The sequence below is a fragment of the Lucilia cuprina genome, chromosome 4, assembly GCF_022045245.1.
Source record: "Lucilia cuprina isolate Lc7/37 chromosome 4, ASM2204524v1, whole genome shotgun sequence".
Lineage (NCBI taxonomy): Eukaryota > Metazoa > Arthropoda > Insecta > Diptera > Calliphoridae > Lucilia > Lucilia cuprina.
In genome coordinates, this window is record NC_060952.1 from 45,427,203 (window position 1) to 45,452,441 (window position 25,239).

A 25,239-nucleotide genomic window follows, 5' to 3' on the forward strand; every position below is an offset into this window, starting at 1 on the left:
TTGATTTAAAATCTCTCTACCATATTTTATGACTTTAATGCTCCATAATGGCTTTAAAATACAAGTAGATCGATGAAATTTTAAACAAATAAGGAACTGAAATCTTCCTACAGACTTTTATGAGAATTGGTCCATATATATATATATGTATAAATAACCCTACTCCCTATAAAAATTAGCACTGTCAATAGTAAAACCCCCATTAATGGACCTCTTTCAAATGTTACCCTGATGTTCTCATTAATATCGATATATAATAATAAAATATTCAAAATATCAAAGTTCATTTATATGGCAGTGATTTGATGGTGGGTATAAAAGATTCGGCATAGCCGAATATAACACTCTTACTTGTTGTTTTTTTGAATCATTTCAAAAAATTAAGGGAGCTATACGACTGTCACATTTTTCATCCACACATTGCAAAAAATTTTGATAGATCATATTAAAATATAATATTCTTAAGCCATAAAATATGAAGTTCATAGGTCAAATTTTGCAATATTTGAGAATTATCAGTGTACCGTATCGAAATAATATTTATTTGTCGTCCATATTTACCAAAAATTACTTTAATTTATTGTATATAGTCCGATATTTAAAATAGAGTAAAAAAAAACTAAACTAACCTTTTGAGGTACTTCGGAACAATTTCGAAAAACAAAAATTCGAAAAACACTATTGGAATAATTATGTGTTAAGTATAAACAATTATACTTTAAAATGCGATTTTCCCGAAATCCGCCAATTTCAAATCACATGTACAGCTAATCTGTAAGAAATATATTTTTACCGTTTAATAGCCTTAGATATTGTCCATAAATCCTCATGAGATCTCTTAAAATTTTCGAAATTTATTTAAGAAAGTTTCATAAAAACTGAAATGGAAACAGCCGTTGAAAAAATCAAATTTTTTGACCATAGCTAAGAACAAGTTTGCGTTATTTTAAAAGGACCAAAACTAATATTCGAATAAAAACACCGTCCGACACACGAAATTAGACACAAACCGGATGATATACGTCGGAAATTATAAAATTAATGGTGATCCTGTGTTCTTTTTAAAGGACTTTAAAGTTTGAAGAGGTACATTTTTAAAAAAATATTTTAAAATACTTCTACTGATCAAACAATGCCAAATATGATGTCAAGCTAACAAAAACAGTTGTAAAATATTTTGTGTTCTTTTTAGTTTATTCTGTCAGGATCAAAGATGTATAAAAAATCTTTCAATATTTGTTAAAAAAAATAATATTAATAATTTTAATAGATTTTTTAAGGATAAAAATCTATCTAATCTACATTATAAAAAAATAATACAAAATATTTCCCAACTCTTCTTGTTGGCTTGACACCAAATTTGACATTGTTTGATTAGTAAAAGTATTTTAAAATATCTTTTGAAAAATATTATTTTTAAAACTTTGAAGTGTGGTAAATGTTAACGTTATCCTATCAACCTAATTTTTTGTATGATATAGTTTTACAATCCAAAGAAGGGGACGGGGCGGGCAAAATTCAAAGAAATACACCAAGGCCTACAACGGGCCTGCTGTGCTGTCCATAACCAGTGCCTCAGGTGGAAATCGAACTCACCACCTAAGACCTACCAGACTAGAACACTAACGTACCGAAGCCTGCTAGTGGGGGGGTTGGCATTAGTAACTATTATGCAGATATTTTTAACACATAAAAACAACATAACATATAAGAAGTTGTTGTAGGATATTAGTATTTCTTCAGCACTTTTAAAATTACCTTAATAATTTTTTATATCTGCTTTTAATATCAATTTTTAAATCAAATAAACCTTAATTTTTAATTAGTTATAGAAAAATAAAGAAGTTTGAGTTGAACATAAGCTAAACAGATTATGCGTGACATGGAAATCCTATGGTCAGTTCTATTTTCCAAGTATTTCCATTGCTTTTATAGAATAACACCACCAACAAGTGCAGTGATGATGGACATACATACCAACTACAAATTCGCATACTTCAGTATATATTAGAGTAGTCCAATGTACTTTTCTGTAGGGCTTGAAAAGTACATTGGACTACTCTAATTAATGTCATTCATGTTCAAAACTATATTTAGAATAATTACAGAAAAACTCAGAAGACAACAATTCTTTAAAATCACATTATTGGCATCAAATGCAGAAGAAATGGATGACATTACGGATCGTAGTTTTAGGTACATTGGCTTTTAACACTTACGATGAACCACTGTAATAATAAGACACATTTGTACATACATGACAGTATATGTAGATGTACCATTATGTAGTAGAGCGAAAAACTCTTTCAAAATGGTAAAATGTCAAATGCAATCTAATGAAAACATGAATTGCGTTGAAATGGCTCCTACCATCTATAGCAAATGAGGGAAAACTGTTTACAAAATTATAAAACATCGACCCGATATGCATGGAATGAATGAATTAATGGGTGGTGGTTTGATAGTTATGTACTTATATAGAATGTAGAATGTTAATGCCGATAGAAAACAATGGGAGAAACTACTTTACGCGTTTGTTTGATGCAAAAGGAAAACCACATTTGAATGACCACACTATATGGCCACACATGCAATTAATTGAAAAAAATTCCAACACTTTTTTTTTGTACAATTCTTTACAGCCCAGTATTTCTATTTAAATTAAAAAATAAAAACCAACATTAAAGTTTTTTCATGAATTTACGACAAAGCAAACATAATCTTATCATAATTTTATTTACCATATTCCTGGTGCACATGTCTTTTAAGCAAAAAACAATGCATTTTTACATTTAGTCTTTTTGGTCGCTTCATATATTAAACATTTATTATAAATTCAATTAATTCATTCATTGAATTTTATTATACAGAAAATTTAAATTGTCATCAATTCTTTATGTTCATAAACGCTTACTTCCCAATGACATTTGCTACTGTTGGTGTTTTTGTGGATCCCTTTTTGTTGTTTTACAGTATTTGTTAAATATTATTATATTTGGTTTTGTCGTTATGAAATTGGAATATATTTAAAAATTCTTAATAAATTGTTCAGTGTGTGTCTGTTTTTGTGCTTGTATTAAGCATATTACTGTTCATATGTATAACTGAAAAAAATATTTATTTAAAATTTGTGAAAAAAAGGTTTGACAAAAGTGTTGAACCACAACAACCACCATAATAAAAAATAATCAGTTAACGGCAGCAATTCATTCACTCATTTATGAATCTATTCATATGTAAATTAACTCATCAGCAAGGAAAAATTATTAAGTGACTAAAATGATAAACAAACGTGTAGTTCTCGTCCATATGATACCCTACACTAGTTGTGATGTATTTTAAATGCTTTTGATAACAAAATATTTATTTTAATTACGATATAATTTTACAATTTTTTGATTTAAAGCTAATCACTAGCATTTTTATTCATTATTTTATCACGGTGATGACATTGGTCGCCAGTACTTCCGCACTCGCTTACGAATTGGAAATTAAAGAAGTACATACATGCATGCAATTTCTCTTACAAAGAAATTGTTGAGTAATTTGTTTTTTAATAATAAATAGAACTAGCGAGAATACGAACCGGGGACTTTGGTTTAGTAGTCAAATGGAAAAATGATGGAAAAGGAGTTTTTTTAGATTTCAGAGTACTAAAATATTTTTTTGCTAAAAGTATATAAATACCTTTATATTTAGATATTTTTAAAAAATATCCCAGCAAAAAATGGTGCATCCTTGGGGCAGATTTGAAAGGCAGAGAGCAGTTGCTACTGCTCTTGTACGTTTACAAATTATGTGCAACATAACAATAAGTTTTCTTCGGTTATTTGTTGTAATATCGATTCGTACAATATTTAAAAAAAAATATTAGTGTCCGACCGAACGTTCAGTACGGTTTCGGAATTCGCTAAAGAGTGAGGTTCGGTCAATGTTCGATGTTCAGCGAAATTTTGACCAAATGCCGAACTTTTTATAAACTGGTTATTTATCATATTTTTTAAAAATGCTGAAAATTTATTTACAGAAGTTATTATTTTTTATTTAATTAATATGTGAGTTTTAATTTGCTAGTCCGACAATTTATTACCCAATCACATTGATGTCAAACGATTTTTGCTCTAACAGTTTCTCAAACATTCGAATTTTTTACTTATTTCATATGGAAGGTTAGAAACGAATTTTCCTCAAAATGTCCAAAATGATCAGATGAATATTAAGTTCTTTGTGCAAAATTTTAAGATGCTAGCTGTATATTTTATTCACATGGGATGAGCAACGCCCCTCCCCATTGGTATTAGGTCAATTAATTAAAATGTTTACATGGATTCTTCAGTTTTTCGTGAAAAATTTGAATGTTCGAAATCTAATGGTTTCCAGATAAGCGAATTTTTGTATTAAATTTATATAGGGGCTTCCATCATATTGACCCTAAAGTGTTATATTTCTCTTATATGTGTTATATTTTCTCAGATATAGCAATTTAAGATTTTCTTCATATGGAAGGTGCCACGCCCGCTCATTTTATCCAAAAATATTCTTATTGACTCCAAATCTTGCAGTTTCTGATATATGCGACTTTTAATACTTATTTTGAATGTAGGCGTGACACGTCGCCCACGAAAAAAGTAGCCTATAGTTCCTTTCAGACATACAGGAAGGCACTGTGAAAATTTCAGAAAATTGAAAGCGCCTTCTATATCAAGAAAGGCAACCAGTGAATAATTTCCATACCCTATGGATTTTTTAATATGACCAACGAGTGTATGAAGAGCCGTCTCAACAGATTTGCCCTTCGTATATGCATGTTGAGAGGCAGAGAGAAAGGATTTGTCTATCGAAGTCCTTATGTGGATACAGTGCGCATTGAGATTGGAGAGAAACTAGTCAGATCACTTATTGAGATACAAGCGCGAAAGTGAGTATTGAGGAGAAGCTCTAAGGTCTCCTGACTACCTGAAGTCCAGCTCCCATCCATTTTCTGTATATAGCTAGGAACTGAAGGGGACTTTGACAAAATTTTACGGAGACGACTGTTTTCGGAAGAGCTTTCAATATTGCTAAAGAAAACCCTCCACGAATTCCATTTCGCATTCCGAACCAAAGTTTTAATTTATTAACGTTTGCCTTATAAAGGGACCAGTTGCCTGATCTCTTAGCCTCGTTAAAGGACCGGCGGCATGCCCTCCTTATGCTCGCTATGGCAGGACTCCATTACGGTTGTATGTCCTTTTTAGGCTACATTCAGAGAGCTAGCAATCCAATTTGCAGCCAAATCAATAGTCCAAGGATTTTGCCATGGAGGGTAAACGGTTCTTGGACCAAAATGAGCTCCTCCCCTCTCTCAGCCATACGGAGGAGCAAAGCAGCTGATGCATCTTTGGAGTGGTGAAGGTTATTCTGAGTTACCTTAAACAACTTCAAGATCAGGATCGTACACGACAGTGAGGTCGACGTCTTCAGGATCGGAATCTGTCTCCATCCTCCGCTAACTTCAGATTGCCAAGAAGATCACCCATTATACCTGTGGTAGACTGGGAGTCTTCTTGGTTTTTAAAACCATCGTGATCGTCGGCCTTATCATTTTCCTCCTTGGGCGGAGCCTCCATCTTGGTACCAGAGGCGGCGGCACTGCGTTTGGCGTCACTGCGATAAATGCGTAGGGAGATACTATCAAAACCATAGTAAACTTTAACTCCGCATTCACGCAATGGCGCCAAAGTTTCCTTGTTAAGGACAACAGTCGCCTTTCTGACGGTTCCCACCGGGGCGGAAACCTTCACCTTGGAGGAACGCCAGAATTTCCACCGGGTCATGTGGCTCAGTTGGGATGGTGATAATTGATCTCGGTCTAGGACGAATTTCACTTACGTTCAACCTTGTACCTGAACACCCCTCCCCAAGGGACTGAATAGCTAGCGCGTAGCGCTAATTTGAACAAGCTAGAAGCGTAATGTGACCCTGGAACCAACCAGCGTCATCGTATTGGAGGGCGTGTCCTGGATTCTCTTTAGGATCTTCCAGTACACGCCTAGCATCTTCTGACGGATAGTCCCCCATTTTTCCTGGGAGATGGCTCCGTCGCTGTTGCTTTGGTCAACAATAGCTCTTACCAGTGGGTTTCTAGCTACTTCATTGAATGGACTATTGTTGGTTTGCGCCTATTTTTGACGTTTAGTCGGCTGGTCATTCGGCATAGAAGAAAGGGTCTCCTCCTCAGATCGTTGCCGTTTAGGCGCCTCGGCAGCAGGTCTAACCACTTCTGCCTCAGCTGGAGGATTGTAGCCCTTTAGCCTAGTCTGGACGCTTTTCGCCCATTTGGGGGACGGTTTCTCGTCTCTCGTTAAAACATTGTTGGGTTTGGGGCCATGTCGCTCAACGATGCGCTCGGCGGCCCACCGATGAACAAAAGCCCTTCTGGAAGGTGTTTTGTGCCTGGGGGAAGAAGTTAGGGATACATTAGAAGAGCGGGCTCAACGAGTTCGACGACTTTCCCAATGTTGGGGGCGGTGCAGCAGAGGAATCCGACATCGGGGTCGACGATTTCACATTCGCCCAGGGCACTTGTAAGACTTGTTGTCACCCGAAGACAGAGATACAGCTGACTTTTGTTGCATTTTTGGCCTACTGCCAAGACTAAAAACTGCCGTCCCACTGGGAGCAGACAGACAATTAAGCCGTACAATCTGGAACAGATGCTTAATGAATTTCGGGACTTGTACACTTAAGGGCGTGAATCCAGCGGATTCAGAACTGACTTTCTGTTGATTGCCCTGTCTCAGTGACAGGAGAAGCAAATCAACAGATCGTCTCTAACAGACCGCCCAATGTGGGAAACAGACATCTGTTAGGTGGGAGGGGTAGTTCTTAGTTTCGTGCTCGTCTCATGACCCGTCTGACAAGGGTGACCCCAAGGAGGCAGCCAGAGATTACTTCACAATTTTTTTGACAATTTATAAAGCTAAAAGATTCCTAAATTATAATTTTAATATCTACTATCTAGTTTGGTAAAACTATGTAGTTAGGTAGAACTATTTAATTTAGGAGAAAGAAAAATTCTTGACTATATTCTACATAAATAACTTTAATGTAGACGTAAATCGCTTTACCAAAATTTATAAGGATAGACCCTCATATAACCCTCTTTTAGAAAATCCCTTTTTTGTCAATAAATTGTTAAAATATTTCTGAATTAAGGTAAATATTAATTTAAATGCTTTATTATTAAAAAAGTTGTTCCATTTTTACCCGTTTTTTCTCTAAGACTGGTGTTTCTAAATATATTGACATATGTGTGAGACACTCAATATATCAAAGTTTATAATATTTCGGATTTAGAACAGAAAAAAGTCGTCCTTAAAGCACAAAAGTACTAATTTTGTCGGATTTTCGTAATTTGGACTATTTTTTGTTCCCTTCCGGTCCAATTTTCGTAACGGCACTTTGCTAATATTGATTACAATATCTGAATATATAAAAGTTAATGTGTGTTTGTTTGCATTAGGGGACGTAGCACCTACCGTGAAAACTCCCATAGAATCTTAAAATTTTGCTCGAATAACTCTAACATCTATGTAAACATTTTAGGTAATAACTTGGTGAACTACCCATGAGGAGAACGGTACTCCTATATTAATTAAATACAAAAATTCGTTTATCTGGTAAACTAATAAAACTAAATTCTTAAAATTTTGAACAAAAGGGGGTGATTTGGAGCAACATACACAGAAAAAAAATAAAAATGAATTTCAATTATAAAATTGCTCATATTAATTAAAAAAGTTTTGATTTTTCTCTAATCATCAAAATGATACTATTGATTAACTGAAAATTAAAAATGTTAATTGGAAAAAACGTGGCAAAAATTTCAATTAAAACAGTATTATTGTAATTAATTCGTTTAATTAGAACTGGTGGCATATTTCAAATGCGTCTTTAATGAATTCGATTAAATTATTGTAATTTTAAATATCGACTAAAAATAATTATTAATTGAAGATTTTTGTAAATCGTTTTTATTGAATATACAAAAAACTATTATACATAACTAAAATACATGAAGTATATATGTATGTATGTATGTATGTATGTATGTATGTATGTATGTATGTATGTATGTATGTATGTATGTATGTATGTATGTATGTATGTATGTATGTATGTATGTATGTATGTATGTATGTATGTATGTGTATATGTATGTATGTATGTATGTATGTATGTATGTATGTATGTATGTATGTATCTATGCATGTTTGTTTGCATGTATGTATGTATGTATGTATGTATGTATGTTTGTATGCAATCGCCTTGTATTAAGTCCACTGCTTTTTTTAAATGCATTAGGGATATAATGCGTCTAAATTAGCATCCCATCCCACAAAATATCTAAAATACACTATATTAAATTGCGTACACATATTTTTGAATGAGAACTTTTTTACTTACGTGGGTCCACATAACAGAGATGAGTAAATTCCCGTCCATTTTTGTCCATGTTTGAATTGAAATAACAAAATTTTTTATAAAATAATGAAAAAATTCTTTTATGCAAAAGTTTTAAACTGTTTTTTATTTTATTTTTACAAATGTCAAAATATTAAAAATTTTAAAAATTCAAAGAGCAATTAAAAAAATAATCACATTAATTAAAAATATAATTAAATTAAAATTTAATACTGAATAACGTCTTTACTGAAAAAAATTATTGAATATTTTTTTCTGTGTATGTGTATGAAATACAAAATTTCTTGAAAACTGTCAGATAATTAAATTTTTTCATAGATAGATAAAAACTGGCAGTGTATAGAAATTGGCGAACTCTCAATAATTTTCTTGGCATCTCTCATGTGTATGTTATTGTACATATTTTAAAAAAGGAGAAATAAATTTATATATACAATTCATAAAAGTAATACCCTTATTCCATATTTTTTCGGTCCTTTCTGTAAATGTACAGAAACAAATGCGTTAACATGAATATTTTGTATTCTAAAATAATAACAGTTTTAAAATTGGTTTGTGAATTTGACAATCAATTCAAATATATAAGATTCACAATTTTTTGAAGTTAAAAAACTAAAAATAAGTTTCAATTATCAAAATAATTGTATCAACCAAGTTTTGCACCTATAACCAAAAAATTGATAAAAATTACCAAATTTGTAAAAAAAGATAACAAAATATATATATTTTCCAAATAATGAATTAATTAGAAAAATTAAGGTCAATAATTTAGACAATATTTAACATTAATTAATTCATTAGTTGTATACATTTAATATTTAATAAACATAAAATTGATTTTTTATTAAATTATTAATCAAACGAATTAAACTGTTTGGTAGAGAATTTTTTAAAAATCAATTAAGGAGGTGATTAAAACAATAAAATTATTAATCGATTACACACGACGTTAAAGAAATACTAGACCTTTAACAATGCATTAAAAAATGTTACAATTTAACATATAAACTATTTCAGAAATTGTCAAGAAACTTCAATATTTTGTGCCTAAAATGTTATTGGATATTTAAGAATTATATTCGTAGCACGAAAATTCGAAATAAAATATTAAGAAGAAAAGCTAAAATAGAAAAGAAGGACAGAAAAATATTTTCAATCAATTAAAAATTAATTGAATCAATTAAAAATTTAATCAAAATTGTACACTTAAGTTTCGAACAACTAGACATTTAAGACAAATAAAAATTAGTTTAAATAAAAATTAAGGAAGAAGAAAAACATTTTAATTTAAAAATAAACTACCGATAATTTTTTCTGTGAACGTTACCAGAACGAACGACATAAAAACAGCCATGGAATATTATGACAGTGGTAACAAATCCATATACAAAACTTTTATAAGGAAATCCAGAAATGCTTACCTTTCTTTACATGACATTTCCAATTGTCTTCCAAAAAACACAGGAAACTATATTGAACCCTTCAGAAAATTAGTTTAACAGTCATTACAGAGATGAAATTCAACATAAACAAACATCGCGCCATAACTAATCTGAAATAAATTCTGGAAATGTACATATTATTATCGATATATGTATGTATGATGGAAAAATTCTACATAGATGTAATAAATGAGAAAATAGTTTCGATAATAACAAAAGCATTGATTCCTAAATACCAAGGATTATTTATAAGAAAGTATTCCTTTAATAGTGATTTAATAGTGGGTAAATAAGATTCGGCACAACCGAATATTTTTAGTTATGTGCATGAACATGAAAACATGATAAATAAGGAGTTCATTTAATATTCGCCAATTTTATAAAAATCTGATAAGGGAAGAGATTTTCCGTAACGCAGAATGATGAACAAATAGTGTTTGACTGTGCCGTGAATAAGCAATATTTTGTAACATTTGTAGACACAGTATACATAGTCATAGATACATTCATTTGAGAATTCGTGTATTAGCTGTAGTGTGTATGTAATACATACTCGTAGTAGAAATATAGAACTTTTACAATTCATTGTAGTCCTTGTCCTAGTGGAGCATTTCGAACAAAATCGAAAAAAAATCTGATTGCAGAAAAACATGGAAATAAAAGAACTTCAAAAAGTCACAGCTGTGTCAGGCACTTAAAAAATAAAAAAATAAACCTCTCTATGCACAATGTACATATGTATATCCAACAGGATAGTTACTGCCCAAATGCAACAGTATACAATATTCTACGATAAAATTTTAAATCAGAGTTTCCAATATTTAATAACCTTAACCTGATGCAGATGTTTGTAACACCCAAACATATTGATTCTATACTCACCGTCAAGTATACCAATCTGCTTGACTCGACATTATTCCTAATATGCGAACTTGGATTCAGTTATTTACTTTTAATGTAAACATAAATCCCTTTACAAAAATATGTGGGGATATGATGGTAAGGGTAAATATGGGCACCCTAACCATCATATAATCCCTATTTCAAAAAATCACTTTTCAGTCTACCAATTGTTAAAATATTTGGGAATTAAGGTAAACAAACTTTTATGCTTAATATTACAAATAACCCACACAGTCAATGGTGGAATTTAAAATGGTTGACCACTACCTACTATACATTCTTAATTGTTATATAATTTCTTTGTAATCATCAAAAATTCGATAGTAAAAGGAGTTCGTAAAATTTACTAAAAATAGTAATACATAATAAAATTTTTACTTTTGGGTTCAAAGTATAATATATAAATATAGGTAAGACAGACACATTTTTTACATCCCAGGTCTAAGAATAAGAACGTATGGTATTCATCACAGAAACAATAAAAAATTGTGATACATAAATATTAGATTTATGTAAGATAACAGCGGTATTGGCACTACCAACAAACTTAATTCTGCGATATAAGCTCTTTTTTCTGGTACCACAGGCCAACTTTGATTCCGAATATGAAATTAAAACAGTTTTATCACCCATCAATTTCAGATCATCTTTTAGTCCTTCTAACTGTAACTTGCATCTCAAATATACAATTCAGTAATATTACAGAACTGCGAATATTGGCAGCCTAGGATACTTGAGTCATACAAATCTTTTCTGGAGTACATATTGGCAATTTTGTTTTGGATGAAATTAGAACAACGGTTATTGGAGCACCAACTGTGGTGAAATTTTCATCCAAATCGGGAGACATTGATTTTAAAAGTTGGGTCACTATACATTAAATTGCCCATATACATTAAAGCTAAAAAAATGTTCAACGGAAGTATGTAGTTATTTTGATAAAATCATCTAAATGTTATCGGTAGTCAGCCTTTAATGTTCCTTAATTTTGGAAGATGAATTTTACACAGAACATTGTAACATCGTACTGCATTGTACATTCATTTAGAAAAATTTTTGTTGTAAATATGTTTCGATTCTGTTCTGTTTAGGTGTCCTTGTTGAACGTAACATTTGCGATAATGTTAAGGCTAAAGTTGTTTTTCTATTTTTTCTTCCTTCTTTATTGTTGTTGTTTGTATATAACCAGTGAATAAATACCATTTTGCCAGCAATGCGACTATATTTCCATCTATCTTCATGTCACGCTTTACTATGTTCCAATGTTTAGCATTTGTATAATGGGGTGGTGGAAGTCTTGATATTGGTACTACGGATGGCTGTTGTGGCAGTTTCATACTGTTCTATTTGATTGTACTAAATGTTATTTTAGGTTCCTTTAACAGCAGTTAATATTTCAAATTATTAGAATAATGTTAAATTTCCCAAAACTATTCGATTAATATTTTACCAAAAGCAGGTAATCGCAGCGTTAGAATAGAAACTTCTAAATTTTTTTATGAATTAAACATAAGATATATTATATATTCCTTACATAAAACGGTTTTAATATCAGTATTAGCCGTTTTTTGGAAAAGCCGACCTTAGGGAGCTTAGGTCAATTTGGAAAAGGCTTGGAAAAGCCAGAAGCTAAAACATAAATTCTGAGTCTAAGTGATAAATAAAACCAACACACTCCATTATGAAATTGACATTTGTTTTTATGTGATACACGTTTGTCCTGTTTTAGTTTTTGATACATGGGTCTCGATTTATGAATTTTTTTTGCAATCTGTCAATATTATATAGCTTGCTCAAAAAAACTATAGAAACCCATCTAATGACTATATTTCTCTTTTTAAGGAACTTCTAAATAACCGCCAAGTTAGATGTGATGTAAGGAATGGGAATACATACTCCAAAACTACCATCGTTACAGTTTATAAAACTGGTTGATAAGGCACTCAAATAAGTAAGAAAAAATTAATTGGTTGTAATACGAACTCCCACCAAGTTCGTTCGAGAAGCACTGCTGATTTTTTGAATACAAAAAGTTTTTTTGTTTACAATATCAGGAAATAAGTATTAGACAATCCTATATGATTTCATCTATACAAAGGGTTCAAAACATTTGGACAAACATAAGCCGAAAACCAATTGGATAACATTCAGGAACTTACTATGGAACAGTGTAGGACAGAAAACTTTTAAATATCGAAATAGAAATAGATGTTATAGACGTCAATATAGAAAAACTTACTGTATTGGTAAATAGCTGTCCTCTACAGAGAGAAGCCTTATCAATTTATCCATCGAATAACCGACTAATAAACTATACATCACTAACCATCCTTTAACTAGCAGATCACGTTATTCACACTATAGATTTTAACGTTTCTAGTTTGAAGAAATGAAGAGTAAAGTAAAATCTAAATAACCGTGTAACTCTATCTATTTTTTCTACTTCCTGTTTTAATCATTGATTTTTTTTTAATGTTGGATGTTTGTATTCTATGTAGTACTTTTGGGGTTGGGGATGTTTGTGGTTTCTTTTTTGATATCAGTTGCAAAATGGTACTGCATATTTCTTGCTCTATAGTTGTTCTGATGATGTTCGTATTCATGCACAAGGGTGGCTGGGTGATGAGAATGCTAGAGGTACGCGGAAGACGCGATTCGCAATTTATTTTTTCTTGTTTGAGCAAAAAATAGAAATATTCTGCAATTGTTTTTTGGTTGTTCTGCAGTAGCAACAGCTACTAGTGCCAGTGGTGTCCCAAACGTGATTTATTGCTCACGACCCTGAAACGTAGCTCATCGTAAAGGTTTTTCGTTTTTGTTGTTGTTGCTTATGTTATTGTGCTATTGCAACAGCTTGTGTTAAAGAACAAAAATATAAAAAATCAAATCAACAGAAATTATTTAAATTTATTTAATTTGTTGATTTATTCCTATTTAACAATTTCGCACAAAAAATTAATTATCTGATCCTAGTTAAATAAGTTAAATATAAAATTGATTAACATATTTTTTCAAAAAATTTCTTAAAAAAATAAAAAACTTTCCTTTGGGATTTTGCATGAACATTTTGAACTTTATTCGTAATAATACCAGTTATGGAATTTTATATTTGTTCTAATCATTTGAAAGATCGGTAGGCGTTCAAGAGTTAAAGAGTCTGTTGCTTAACTACATTGATTAATACGTACATTTATGTCTTATGTAAACTTTAAAATAAAAAACCAATATACATAAATAGTGTTGCAAGTAGCAGTTGTACAAGTAGCAACAATAACTAACTTGTTGAGAGGTGCAGAAAAGTGTTAAAATAATAAATAATAATGCTAAGTACTAGTTTAAGAATTTGCATGTACATTTTGTTCCAACTCATACTAACAGAAGAGTATTTTTTTAAATTTCTATTGTGCATCTGTGTGTTCGTATGATTTCATTTACAACTTCATTTTTTTTTCCATAACATTATGAATTCATATGAATTTGGAGTTGAAACAAAACACATACAAACAAGCCAAGGTGGTATAGTAAATCTAAAACTAAAAGTTAAATAGTCAACATTTCAAAATGGTTTTCTATAGCAGCAGTCCCAATTATAGCATGATCTGACAAATTACGAATCTAAATCTACGTTTTATAATTAATTTCCTATAAGATTAAAACAGATGAAGAAATTGCAAAAAATTCTAATTCTACAAAAACTATTTCCGTATGTAGTAGATAGTAATTCTTTATTAGCTAATTTTATATAATTAAAAAACAGAAATTGAAATTTTGAAAAACTAAATCTAAAATCAGAAAACTTGAGCAAACATAATAAACCATCTATTGTTTGTAAAATCCGGCCAATTTCTCGAATATTTCATCGATTTTAATCTAAAAATCATAAAGAAATAAAAAAAAAATTCAAAGAAAATTTTCAAAATTTTTTACAATTATCAATAAATTTTAAATGTTTTAAGTCAAGGCTTCTAGATTTTGTTTGAAAAAATTAATATGAAAGAATTCATACCATTTAGGAACTTATTCATAAATATTATTAACTTTTGTCAATGAGAGCAGTTCATATTATTTATTCTGAAACTTTTTTCTGTAAACATTTTGCAAAAATGATTAATAAAATAAATTGTCAGACTTAACACTTCTGTGTAAAATGTAAAAAAAACATATGCAAACATATAATCTAGCATGTCCGGCCATATGATGACCTACACCAATATGTATGTTAAAAATAATTGTAAAAAATTAAACTGGAAAACCAAAAAAGGGTAAAAAGTGAGTTTAATTACCAGGAATTATTCAAATGTATGTTTTTTATGGTGCGTCGTATGAATTCATGGATAATAAATTTACATGGTTCAGGTCAATTTAAGAATTTTCGCATCTATTTGTTAGAGTATATTTTTGCATATTTTACCAATAAAAGCATAATTTAGTAAGATTTGACTTTTAATGAATATTTAAGGCATATTTTCCATTTTTTTCTTTTAGTGCATATTATGATATTTTTTGCTATACTTTTTCACACTTGTATACAAAGCTTGGAAAGAATGATTTCTATTTGGAATTAATTCCCTTATATTTTTAATTCGGCTTTAAAATGTTGAATGTATCATTCTTTAAAATCATTCTTTGAATTTAAATTCTAAAGCTGAATTCCCAGGCTTTATATTCTATTGAATTAATTCTTAAAAGAATTCATTCTTTATAGGAATGAATTCAATGGAATGATCATTCATATTTGTTTAATTCCTTCTATTACAAATTGAAGGAAAGAAAAAAATTAATTCAATTTTTAATATACAGAATGCTTTTGAATTATAAAACAAAACTTTCATTCAATCTATTTCAAATTGAATGGTTAAAAAAAAATTAAATTCAATTTGTAATAATTGAATTCAAACAAAATTTATATCATTCAGAGGGAATTTAAATATCAATAGGAATTGTTGAAATTAATTTTAATTCAATTTGTAACAGATTGAATGCAAACAAAATTATTTCATTCAGAAGAAATTTAACATTCTATAGGAATTAATTCATTAGAGAATTAATTCAACTACATCGAAAGCTTTAAAAATAATTCTAAGAATTAAATCAAAGGGAATGAGTTTGAAGAATTGTTAATTCTTTAATATATAACTCAATTTCAAATAAAGAATTAGGGAATGAATTCTTTCAGAGCTTTGCTTGTATATTTAATAAACATTTTTTTCAACATTTAATCTTATTTTTTTGTAAATAAAAAAAGTTTTTTTAATTTTTAATTTTCATTTGTAAAACTTGAACAGCAAAAAATAGAGTAGTTTCATAAAACCGATTACTTTGGATTTCATTAGACCAACCCTTTTTGGTTTTCGTTTGAAATTTGGTTTATGGGGCATCAATGATTTTATGTTATATATTGGTTGTTTGGACATGAAACGGAATTTTATTAAATTAGTTCTTTAAATTATGAGATGAATCAATTATTAAAATCTTGTAGCATGAAATAAGATATTAATTAAATATTGAATATTTTATTACATTTGCAGTCTTGTTGAGCTTTTCAATGTTAAAAAATAAACAGAAATATTATTTTTAGAGCATATTTTAAAAATGTTAAAAGCATATTTCGAGTTTTTATTGCATATTTTAAGCGCTTAAAATTATAAAATTATTTAGCAAAATAAAATGATAACAAACTTAAAAAGTGTTTACTGTTTCAAAAAATATTATATATATATATTTTTATTGTTTTTGCACACAATGACTGTAAATGAAAAAAAAAAAAATCACCAAAATTTACCGACAAAACTTCCAGTTTTAAAATAAACAAACACTTTGAATAATAGTTGAGAAAGCGCTTTGAATGCAATGCACAAATTTACATAATGCTGTCGGCATGTGTGAATACAACTAAACTATTTAATACTGACATCTGTAAGTACGTATGTAGATACTCACATTTATACTTGTACATTAAAAACGACGATTTGTGGCGTATATGTTTGTTGTGATAATCCTTTTGAGCTTTGCCGCATTCATAAGTAACCAAGGAAACTGTAATGCTTTCTTACAAAAAAGCAGCACAAACACGAAATGCAAAGAAAGCTTAACTGGAAGTGTAGGATAAAATACTTGTATCTTAAGTATTAGTATAAATTATATTCATCATTTGGAATTAGGATATTTTAGAAATTTCACTTGCTCTTGTAGAATATTTGTTTTATGAATTTAAAATTTCCGAATATCAATAGATTGTTTGACGAAGGGAAGAATTTGTACAAATAACAATAATATTGTTATATTTGACTATGCCAAATACGCATCACCAAATCTATATAGATCCAATGTATTGGAAGTAAATAATAATGTCTTGATTCGAAATTATCGGAAAAATTATTTTGAAAAATTTAAAAAAAAAATTATTCAAAAGAAATTTTTGAGCTCATCTCGCTCCAAAATTTTTTTTGCAAAATATTTAAAATATATTTTGGTCAAGGGCATTACATTTATTTATTTTTTTTTTTAAATTTCTTAAACGTTTAATAAGACAAAAAAGTTATTAATAATATTAATATTTAACAGACTTGAGCTGCAAATGCACCTAAAATGCCTCGAAATCTCTTAAGTACTAGATTTTGTGTATGTGTTATCTTTTAAAAAATAAATTATTTTAGAAAAATAAAAACACTTTTTCTATAGGAGGAGAAAATATGTTAAATATAAGAGTACTAATCGGATATTTAGTTGAAAAATGGTACAAAATGAATGTATAAATTTCTTATTTTCAGGTGATGTAAAAAATATATAAATTTTGCATTAAATTAGGGTTTGAAAAATGCACGAAAATATTAATCAAGATTACTTGAAATACATTTGAAAATTTTTTTGAATTATAAGTTTAAATATAGTCTTTTTTAAATTTTAAATACATTTGAAAACAAGTAAGAAATTATAGTCGGGCGAGCCTATATAACACCCTTCGTCTGTCACGAAAATATAATGTAATTTAGTTTTCATAATAAAACATTTAAGTTGAATTTTACCTTGCCTCTGATATAATTACTTAAGCTATTTATTGTTGAATAAAACTGGACATTTAAGTCAAATTTTGAAATGGGCATTTTATAGAGGATAGGGTCAAATGAGGTTCTACAATTATAGAGTTCATGAGGGTCATCAAGGCTTGTATAGAACTTGGTGTTTGTTTGTATGTTTGAACGTTATAGACTACTACATGGCTAAACCGATTTTCTTGAAATTTTCACAGCGTATTCCTGTATTTCTGGAATAGGTAATAGGATACTTTTTTGGAATTTCAAATGGACGAGGAGCCACGCTCACATTAAGAAAATATAAAATTCGTATATTTGTGATAATATAACAGTTAGACCCCTCAAATTTTTTCGGAGCCACTTTAGTGTCAATATAATTATTTGGGATAAAAAGTGGGCGGACTAGCGTTAGAGGGCGTGGCACCTCCCAAATAATTTATATACAAAAAATCGTTTATATTGGAATCTATTAGAGCTATAACCTTCAAATTTGATATGAATATCTTTGACATTCATGTGAACATTTAGAAAATAACGGGCGGACTATTAATGGGGGCGTGGCACCAAATATATGATTTAAATAAAAAATTTCGTAAAACTGTAAGATAATTTTCTTGGCATTTCTCATATGGAACATATTGTTAATCTGGAAAACTATTGTGGTTATAATTTTCCAAATTTTTAAGTTGGTTTTTTATTTATACTATAGGGTAAAACAAAAAATATTGTATATCCCAAGGCATAAGAATATGAATTATTTTTTAAGAACAAAAGAATATATAAAATTTTAGCATGTAAGAAATAAATAGATTAAACAGAATTTAAATGAAATATATTATCATAAAAAAATCATAATAAACCTTTAAGAAAAATGTTATAATTTAGTAACTAAATAAATAATTTTTTTGGTTATTATGTATTTGTTTTGGTTGGGGTAGCGAAGCACACCGGGTATAAGCTAGTTATACATAATTATGAACTTAAATGCCCTATTCGGCGGGTTAAGTTGTATGGGGGCTAGGTGAAATAATGGATATTAATATTAACCATTTTCAACAGGCTTCGTCTACCGTACCATTGAACATCATGTTTCAAATTTCATTGAAGTGTCTACAAAATTGCGACCGGTAATTTGACTACAAGGTTTAAAAGCCCTATTCGAGGGTTCAGTTATATGGGGGCTAAGTGATCTAATGATCCGCTAATAACCATTTTCAATAGGCTTCGTCCCTGGGACAACGGAGGATCATGCACTAAATTTTATAGAATTATCTTCAAAATTGCGACCTGCAGTTTGATTGCAAGGTTTACATAGACGGACGGACATAGCTAAATCGACTCAGAAAATAATTCTGAGCAAAACCCGAGCAAAATTACGTACATCAATATGTATTTTTTTCAAAAATGTGGTGTAGGTAGATTGAATTCATATAATTGAATTCGTATAAAAAATATATTTAAGTTAAAGAAATAGCAGTATACTTATTAAGAAGTTAGAAAAAAAACATCCAACAGAAAATTTTCCAGACCGCCTAAATGTTCAAAATGGGAAAACGTGTGCGTTGTTCTTAGTTATTTGAAATAAAATTTGAAGTTAAAATTTCATACATTAATGTTTTTTGTCCAACAAAAAAAAAATTGCTAAAATAATTCCAATTTAAAGAATTATTCGATATAATTCCTTAAAACGGGGTTTTGCCAATAAAAATAATTTTCAAATAATCGGCTTAATCATATGTTTGCTAAATATTGAGTACCCAAACGAAAAGTATTGAATAATTAAAAGTAGTAAAATAATAATTGTCACTAGTTTAAAGCAGACTGATTTACATACAAATTTAAATATGTAACATTAAATTTTTTTTTGGCAAATGTGTACTACTTTCAAAAATTTTAAATAAAGAAAAATTGCACCAAAGAAAACAAAATATGTTGTGGGTGAAACAAGAAAATTTATAATTTGTATGTACAATATATTACTTAGGGAGAAATACAACAAAAAAGGAACAAAATAAAAATCGTTTATATAGAAATAAACAACCACCAAACCCTCTGTTTAGTACACTTCACCATAATTTATGATGTCATTCATCATTTTTATCGAAAAAAAACAAAATTCCAAAGAAAGGAAAACATTTTCCTGCCTCAGCCTTATGTCATTGGCCAAGGACTTTCACTGCTGACAACAAACTACCAAGAAAAGGAACTTTCTTTTCAATGTTTTTCTTTTTTACTTTCTACCTCTTCAGCAGCTTAAAAGTTTTTCTTCCTAATATGATTTTGTCAGCCGTGGTAAAAGCTGGATGAAGAAATGAAAGGGAGAAAAAATTTAATTTATTTGGGGGAAATATTTTTAGCATGATTTTAATGATTTTTAAAACCCTCGCCTGAGTAGAGCTGTAACTGATGATGATGACGACGATTGCGACGGTGATGAGGTTTAACTCTGCCGCCTTTTAAACGTATTCCCCTCGATTGAGTTCAAGTGCAGTTGTAGCTAAATATCTACAGGAAACTTTTCCTGAATGAGATTCACTGGTTTTTCTATTCGATTTGTAATGAAATAAATGGCAATATTTATGTCACAGAAATATTTTAGACCCTCATTGAGAAAAGACAATTTGTTAACATTTAAAGTGGTTTAATTTTGTGTGCTCAAATATGAATACGAATTGGTTGCAATCGATAATTGTGGTTTTGTCTAGTCATTTTAGGGGAAGTTAAATGGAAGATATTTAAATTTTCATGTGTTTTGAAATTTTAATTTATTAAAATGGGTATATTTTTAATAGGTGGCGGATTTGTTTTGTTACTACATGAAAAATTTGAACTGTGTATCCATTTTATGGAATTATTACACCGTGTAATTATTTAAGTCTTGATTAAATTACCATATACGGACAGCACTATATGATAAAATATCAAAAATAAGAAGAATCGCGTCTTCCAGTTTTGCCCAAAGTCACGCACTTTTTTAGTTATAGACCCCGAAATATTTGGGGCCTCGGTGTCATTTTTGAAAAAGTGATCATTCTCTTACCGTTCTTGCAAACCGTGATTTACTCTCTTAGGGAATGTTGTTGCTCTTATCACAAAAAACAAAAATTACGAATATATGAAGTCAAAAAAAGTATTTTTAAATTTGTTTCCTTGTTCAGGTCTACAAGTAGCAAACAATTTCTTTAAAAAGGTCCTCAGTTTCCTACCTACGATTTTAAACGGTTAAAACATTTTTTCCGCAATCTTTTCGAATTGGGTGTGGGAAAAATAATTAAAATTCTTGGTAAAAACGACTTTTATCGTATTTTACAAAGGGTATACAAAATTTAAAAAATTTCAAAATTGACTAATGTCAAATGCCAAACAATTTTTGGAAAATTTTTCTGTATGAGTATTTTGACACCCATTTCGATAAAATGCGAAAACAAAATGACTCTCCAACCCACTAAAAATCATTTTGTAGACCAAAAATATTCCACAATTTTTAACTAAAAATTACAGAATTTTCGAGACCCATTTCAAAAAAATCAAAAATGTTTAATTTTTCAAAAATTATACTGTAGTCACGATTTTCAATCGCTGGTATGGAACTGAAGACCATTCAAACTATATTTAATTTTTCTCGTGTTCAGTACATTCTGTTGAAGTTAATGAAGTATTAAAGAAGATGGAAGACCGCCTGAAAGCAACGAGCTTGTGAACATCATAAGTTCAAAATCAGATTCGGACTACTATTTGCGTCCACAACTTTAAAGAGTACGATTTGCATATCCAGGTCCATCAATATTATAACCATGATACTAATACTTTTTTATTATTTTTGTAATAGATAGCATTGTATCTCAATGTTGATGTAAAGAAAAAACAAATTAAAATAAAAAAAAAATCAGGAAACAATTTTGCGACAATTTCTATTATCTCTCTAAAAATTTTTAGAAATAAGCAAAAGCAAAATTTCCAAGCACTGATATTCCCATAAAAAATATATATCCACACTTTCAAGCCAATATAAACACAATATAATTTTTTTAATTATTAATTTTTTATGTACCCTATTATGTTTTTAGATATCTTAAACATTATATGCATAAGCGTGTAAAATCCTACCATTTAATGAATTATTGATAGTTTAAATGATTCTAAGGAATATGATATGTTTAAATAACTATCATTATTTATTTGTTGTAAAAATAATTATTTTTCATTCTCAAATTTATAATTGTCATAAACATATAAATGTTTTCAGTAACTTAAATATTGATGAAGTTCAATAAAAATAACAATTGTTTGGTTATTACAACAAATTATTGTTACAAAAAACATAGAATAGTTTTCCTAACCATGCCGAACCATGTTTTTTCTCAGCGTGTACGAGTATATTAAACATAATTATGAGCTACTCGGACCAAACCCAAGAAAAATACAATAAATAGGCATTGGTACTATCGGATATGGCTATATCAGAATCTATACTGGCAATTAACCTGTTAATGAGATATCGAGATGATAATTCTCTTATTTGGGTAAGATATATAACTGGAAATAATATTGCTGATAACTTGGCAAAAGGTGGAACTACGATGGCTATATAGACCAGTTTTGTAGTGTTTCCCTAGCGGCCATTAAAAACCATACATTAATTATTCAGCTCAAGACGGTTGGTCACATCAGTGGTGTATCTACAAAGCACTGTATTTGAACAACTATTTGTTATTTTTAGTACTTTGAATTAAATTTTTCCAAAAATTTCACAAAATACTTATGATAGAAAACGTTATTTTTGTCGGTAAATTATTAAGATTTTTTGAAAATCCCGAAAATCCCGGGTCCCCGATATCGGGATTCCGGAATTCATTTAAAAATACCGAATCCCGGGACTTTTAAAAATCAGTCCCGATTGGCTTCCCTACTTGCTATTGAATTTCATGCGGAGTGTGAAATTCAATAGCATATGAGACCCCTTCAGAAAATTATGTTAACACCAATTCTGGAATAAAAATTAAAGTACACCGATGATATTCAATGTATATAAGTTTAATATGAACCAAAATTGGTCTACAAAGACTTATGATAGGTAAATAATTGACTGTATTCCTCATATAAGGTCCACTTTTGAAAATTTGATGAGGAGGATTTAGAAAATTACTAGTGAGATGAGATGATAGAGATGAAAACAATGTAAAAAAGCTTATACTTAGGAACATTATTTTCAAATTTTAAGACAGATCTATAACTGACCCCAACCCCTATCAAAGGTTCCCCTCAGGAAAGAGTTTTGGTTATTAAAATAAGAGTTTTCCTTAATTAAAAATTTTATCCCTATAAATTTTAGATAAACAAGATCTATACAAAACAAAAACCATGTAAAAAATTTTATGAGTATAAGTTCATAATTGACGCATATAAGGTCATCTTCAGAATATTACTCATACGCTCACGGTTTAAAATGGCTAATCACTAAACTAAGTCTAAATAGTTTCAATTAATGATTAAAATCAATACAAAATGTACAGCAATCATATATATACCATCCAGATGTTCGAAATATGATTGTTTATATAGTTACTGTAAAGTGAACAGTTACATATACACCAGATGAGAGTATAACATGAACGAATAAAATGTTGGACAGCTACATTTCGGCTATAATTGTTCCACTAATAAACTTGCCTTCTCTGAACAATTTCAAGGCGCTTAGTAAGTGACTTAAAATAAGAAGAAAAAGGTAAGACAACTATTTTTACACTAGTAATTAATTAAGAACAAAACATTAATATCATTTCAGGTTTCTGCTATTTACATCTTATATATTTAGTTACTTAATACAAAGATGTGTTCGAATCTTTATTTTTAATTTAAATAATCAAAAGTCGATTACAATTATGAATGTAAATTGAATAATAAATAAATAAATATAGACTTAATAAGATTTCAAATCCATTTTTTCCTTCCTTCAGCCGACATGAAGAAACCCATTCAAGTGTATAATAAATCTTTGTAAACAACAACAATAACATCATAAAAAAGAAAAAATATCGAGGAGAAGAAAAAAAGTATTTGATTTCGAATTTGAATTATAATGTAGTTTATTGAATGAATATTGCCATTATGTCACATACAAGAAAAATACAACATAATAAACAAACATCCACAAACACACTCACTTTAAAAAATGTTTCTTAGGATGAACATAAAAGTTAGTTTTTAGTAAAGTATTTCTATGAAATTTTTGCACGATTTTTCTTGTATTGTTATTATATTGATCGGAGTTCTTTAAGGTTAACCGAATATTAACATTTTAAATAACCAATTCTGATTAGTGAGTGTATTTTTGATTTAGAAAATAATAAGAAACAATTTGCAAAATAAATGAATATCGGATTTTCATAGTTTTTTTGGACATCCTAATTTACTTGTATGTGAATTTATAACTGTGTGTGGAGTAATATAAATAATTCTTGTTTCTTTTTTGGGAACTTTTTATTGGGAAATATTGTAAATTTTGAACAAAGGTGACCAGTGAACTGTGAATGAAAAATGAATTGGAATTCAATTGACAAAAATAAAATAAAATGAAATAAAATAAAATAATATAATATTACGTTATGTACAAACATACTTACAGAAACATTAAACCACATATCTGCTTATTCATATACATATATATATAAAAAACTTCTTACATTCATTCCAGCAAACTCTACTTTATTAATGTAACAAACATGTATGGACTTTTATATTTAAGGATTGATGATGTGGAAGAGCAGCAGCATTGGGAACAATTCTAAGTGCTTTTTGTAAAACATTACATTCATGTATGGATGGTTTCATACGAGATCAAATGTATAATTTGCAGAAAGAATAATTAAAAATTATAAAGTGTTTTATGTTTGTCAAGAAACTTAAATATTATATGTCTAAGATTGTATTAAATATTTAAGAATTGTAAACATTATCAGCATAAGAAATCAACATAAAATAGAAAATTTGTTCAATCAATTAAAAAATTTATTAAATTAATAAAAAATGTATTGAAATTTGTAAGCTTAGGATTTAAAATACTAGATAATATTTTAAGATTTTAAAAAGTTTTATATCCTTAATTTTTTTCAAAAATCTTTATTGATAACACTGTTTTCGGATCGATGGGGAAATAATATAAATGTAAACATTAGTATAGTTGATTTCTTTTTATACCCTACACCACTATAGTGGTTTGTGCTGACGTTTGTGCTGATGTTTGTAACATACAAAAATATTGGTGCAATACCCACCTTAAAGTATACCGATTCAGAATCATTTTTTGAGTCGATTAAGACATGTCCGTCCGTCTGTCCGGCTGGCTATCCATGTAAACTTTGTGCGCAAGGTACAGGCCGCAATTTTCAAGATAA

At 29.3% G+C, this 25,239-nt stretch overlaps 1 long non-coding RNA gene across 1 annotated transcript in view; it reads right to left on the reverse strand.

Annotated features, from left to right (window-relative positions):
* The window catches only part of LOC124419349, a 131,203-nt gene that overhangs the window by 17,127 nt on the left and 88,837 nt on the right, over window positions 1–25,239 (reverse strand). The window contains exon 4 of the long non-coding RNA XR_006940505.1: window positions 9,888–10,030. This is a non-coding gene — a long non-coding RNA (uncharacterized LOC124419349). The remainder of the gene's footprint in view (window positions 1–9,887; window positions 10,031–25,239) is intronic.